At 44.6% G+C, this 4735-nt stretch overlaps 1 pseudogene; it reads left to right on the top strand.

Annotated features, from left to right (window-relative positions):
- The first annotated feature begins 205 nt into the window (after positions 1–205).
- Positions 206–1410, top strand: LOC101575053 (annotated as a pseudogene).
- Positions 1411–4735: the final 3325 nt, after the last annotated feature.

Below are 4735 nucleotides of genomic sequence, written 5' to 3'. Positions count from 1 at the left end.
TCTGCCTTGACTTCCAGGGGCACAGGAATGATAGATGTGTCCTGTTGTGTTCAGGCCTGAAGCATTTTAAAAGTGGAGACTGGATTCATGTGTTTTCTTTCTTGCAAACAATCATAGAAGTGTAAGTTTAAAAAAAGTGGAGCCTGGCCATGAGAGTTTAGGGTGGCTCGGCCCGGAACGAACCGCATAGGACGAGCAGCGTAAGGAGGAAGAGGCCGCGGTGCCTTCCCCTTATCTCTGGCGGCATGAGCCACCTCCAGATCCCGCCTGGGCTCACGGAGCTTCTTCAGGGCTACAAGGTGGAGGTGCTGCGGCGGCAGCCGCTGGACCTCGTGGGGTTCGCGGTGCGTTATTTCGCATTGGGTTGTCATAGTGACCAACAGAACACATCTGGTTATCTTTTGTTACTAAAATGTCATAGGTTCCCGTTCTATGACATAAAAGTTGTCTCCGTCATCTCCTTGGTCAATGACATGCCGCTGCTGCATCAGTATGTGCAGAAGCTTATAATCCTGATGAGGAGGAAGAAGATACTGATCCACGGGTAATTCATCCTAAAACTGATGAACAGCGATGCAGACTTCAGGGAGCTTGCAAAGATATTCTTCTCTTCAAAAATCTTTATCGGGAACAGCTTTCTAAAGTTCTCGATGCCGTGTTTGCAAGAACAGTCAAAGTAGATGAGCATGTCATTGACCAAGGAGATGACGGAGACAACTTTTATGTCATAGAATGGGGAACCTATGACATTTTAGTAACAAAAGACAACCAAATGCGTTCTGTTGGCCAATATGACAACCGTGGCAGTTTTGGAGAACTAGCTTTGATGCATAATATACTCCGAGGGCTGCTACCCTTGTCGCCACTTATGAAGGCTCCCTGTGGGGATTGGACCGGGTGATTTTTAGAAGAATCATAGTGAAAAACAATGCAAGAAAGAGGAAGACGTTTGAATCACTTATTGAGTCTGTGCCACTCCTTAAGTCATTAGAGGTATCAGAACGACTGAAGATTGTTGATGTGATAGGAGAAAAGAACTATAAGGATGGAGACCGTATAATCACTCAGGGTGAAAAAGCTAACAGCTTTTACATCATCGAGTCTGGTGAAGTACGCATTATGATTAGGAGCAAGACTAAAACAAACAAGGATGCTGGGAGCCAGGAGGTTGAGATTGCCCGCTGCCACAAGGAGCAGTACTTTGGAGAGCTGGCACTCATCACCCACAAACCTAGAGCTGCTTTGGCTTATGCAGTTGGAAATGTCACCTGCTTAGTTATGGATGTTCAAGCATTTGAGAGGCTTTTGGGGCTGTGCATGGACATTATGAAGAGAAACATCTCACACTATGAAGAACAGCTAGTGAAGATGTTTGGCTCCAGCTTGAATCTGACCGACCCGGGGCAATAGATGTACCACCTTCCAGAGCCTTCTCAATGTGACACCAGAACCTTCCAGTCAGCCACAGAATACATACAGAAAATAGACACGACAGAACCGTTCCTACTGTTGCCACCACTGCTGAGATTGCTGTGGTTTGGTGCATTTAGAAAATTTGAAAGTCAGCAATGGACGGGGGATGTAGCTCAGTGACTCAGTACCTGCTTGGGAAGTGTGAGGCCCTGAATTCGATCCTGGTATAAAAAAAAAAGAAAAGAAAAGAAAAGAAAAGAAAAGAAAAGAAAAGAAAAGAAAAGAAAAGAAACAGAAAAAGTCAGTACTAAAGGATAAGCAGAGGTTTGACTCACCTCCACTTTGCTTCTGAAAGCCCATTATTAAACCACTTGTAATGATTACTCCAAAAAAAATTTAAAAATAAAAATAAAAATAAAAAAATGGAAGAGTTCCAACAATGCACACCAGAGTTGGCATCTTCCATACTGAACCTCCACATCTCTATGACAATGTTACATGGCTTTAGAAGTGCTTATAGGGGCCGGGGAGATGGCTCAGTGAAATAAGTGCTTACCTGGCAAGCGCAAGGGCCTGAGTTCAATCCCCAGTTCTGCCACAAAAAATAATCCTTTATAAGTGTTTATTAAACTTCTGTTAAATGAAAGTAACAGGACCCATTGTACATACTTCCCTTAATATCTACTGGCTGGCTTCATGGATAGAATGCAGATGGTAAGTGGTTTGGACGAAAAGATAGTTCCATTGCTATTCTAGGGAACTGGAAAAATGATCAGAAGGTTACAAAACAAGAAGGGACTGAAATCTTACAAAACTTTGAGGCCAATTTTTAGAGGGACTGGAATTCAAATTCTACTATTTAAAAATCAATATGGTAGAAAATTTCTGGTATGAAAAGGGGTAGAATTATGGTTTGTAGATACCCAGATTCAAAAAAAAAAAAAAAAAACTGAGATAAACTGAGAAGGCTTCCCCAGAAGTAGAATGGGAAGCTTGGCCTGAGGTGGACTTCATGGGTTCGAAGTGCTCTCTGAGCTTGGCATTAACGGATGCCTCTTCCTGAATGTCACTCAGTGTCCTTCTCCTTGTAGATTTCTCAGGATGATCATGCAGAACCCTCCAAGTCTGTATGAGCTGTCCAAGCAGAACCTGCTGCAGAGTGGGAGTGATTCCAGCACTGCTCTCCACAACCTGCCCAACCAGATCTTCCTTGACATTTTCATGGATGCCTTCATGAGGGAGCACAATGAGGTCCTGAAGGTGATGGTGCAGTCCTGGCCATTCTCCTGTCTCCCTTTAAAGTCACTGATTGATATGAAGAACCCAAAAACCACGCACCCTCTGTTTGGGCAAATCATGCCCCAACCCAGAAAGATACACACTTTGCAAGCCCTACTGGATGGGATTGATATACAGCTGTCCCGGAAGGTTCACCACAGGTGAGTGTGATGTACACATACTAGGAGGTTCCTGGGAATCCAGAAAAGAGGCAATTGCCATCCAAGTATAAAAAGCAGTGTTTGTGGCTCCTATTGTCAAGGAGGATCTCAGAGATCTTGGTATTTGCTGAACACCACCTAGACATGGGCTTCTTCACGAGAAAGCTGCATGTGCAAGATGCAGTGAACTCAGAAGGAACTTCCAGAATCTTACAGGGGAAGGGAGGGGAAGTAGCACTAGCTTTGGACAAAGGTCCTGAAGGTAAAAAGAGAATGTAAGAAATGGAGGTGGCAGCTGATATCCAGAAATTGGAAGAGAAGGACCATTAGGAATTTGGAGCTTTATTTCAATCCTGAAGCTGTTTTCTTTCTCTCCCAGAGCAGGTGGAAATTGCAGGTGCTGGACTGGAGGGACGGACATGAGGATTTCTGGACTGGAGGGGTCAGAGGCATGATAGCAACCTACTCACCAGATGACAGAAACAAGGAAACAGGCAAGCCTGGATTATGTGAAACAAAGCCAACACTGAGAATAGTTGCACACCTTTGTTTGGAAGCCAGGAGTCTACTTTATGGCACTCATGATCAACTACTATTCTGCCTCTTGAACTGGGCTATGAAGAGAAAAGCTTCAATACACCTGTGCTGCGAGAAGGTGTCAATCCAGGCCAGTTCTGTCTTCACAATACTGAAGCTTCTGGAAGCTGTGCAACTGGACTCTATCCATGAGCTGACTGTGCATAGTGACTGGGATCGGGAAAGCATGAAAGTCGTTGTTCCTCTGCTCAAGAAGATGACAAATCTTCACACATTTCATTTCAGCAACTTGAGTCCCGAAGTGTTTCCTTCAGTCTTTTTAAACAAGTTGTATTCCCACATGTACTTGTCTCACTTAGGACAGCTGAAATCTCTCCGTGAACTTCACATAGCCAAAGTCTTCTTCCTGGAGGGAAATCTGAAAAGTATCATCAGGTGGGTGGAGAGCGAATTCCACTGTGTGTTCATGGTTGCAGTAAATATTCAGAGGGCGTCTTTGGGCCTATCTGTTGGCTGAGGGAAGCTGCTAGGAAGTGCAAAAACAGCACTGTCTGGACCATGGCAAGGTCTTCCACATCTCCCATGTAAAATCAGCCATTAAATGTGTAGAAGTTCTGGAGCAGGCCGTGTCCAGAGTGCCAGCTGTCAGGGAGCAGACAGAATGAGGGAAGGTTAGGTTTCTTCCTTAACAAGCAGGTCTGGATGAGGTGCTGGGAAAGTGGAGGAGAGAGCAGTACAGAAGGACAGTCCACATGCCTGCACATTGCACAGGTGACTGTGCTTGGCAGCTCTGATGAAGAGCAAGCCTCTATCCTTGTTCTTGGGAAAAGGCTGCTGGTGGCTGCTCATAGTTTCTTTCTCATTGCTAGTACAAAATACCCATCATGCACAAGTGAAATGAAGCAAGGTATATTTTGGCTCCAAGATTATTTAGGTTTCCTTATTCACTCATTTGGCTCCATGCATACAATAGAACAGTCTATACATTCTATTCTACTGTGGGCAAAAAGCAGACAGCTCTCTTCTGGTCTCATCTTATAATTTATCCAGGCTCCAAGGCTATTTCTTGGTGCCATCCACAACCCAGATGGTGTTTCTATCTTCACTGATTTCAACTCCTACAACCACAAAAACTAGTCATTGGACAGATCCAGTTATGACTACACACATGTTGTAGTCACTTTCCAAAATCCCTGCCAGTGAGGGCATGAGGCTTTGTGGGGACAGAAAGATGCAAGCCATAACAGTGCTCAGGGAAAGGGCAATGAGTAGATGGAAATTCCAGGAGTCTGGAGCGGGGGGTGCAGAACATGACTGCGTGAATGTGAACAAAGATATAGGCTTTG

The sequence above is a fragment of the Octodon degus genome, unplaced genomic scaffold (assembly GCF_000260255.1).
Source record: "Octodon degus isolate 3935 unplaced genomic scaffold, OctDeg1.0 scaffold00482, whole genome shotgun sequence".
Lineage (NCBI taxonomy): Eukaryota > Metazoa > Chordata > Mammalia > Rodentia > Octodontidae > Octodon > Octodon degus.
Note: the sequence above shows the minus strand (reverse complement) of the source record. Positions and strands in the feature narration are given on the sequence as shown.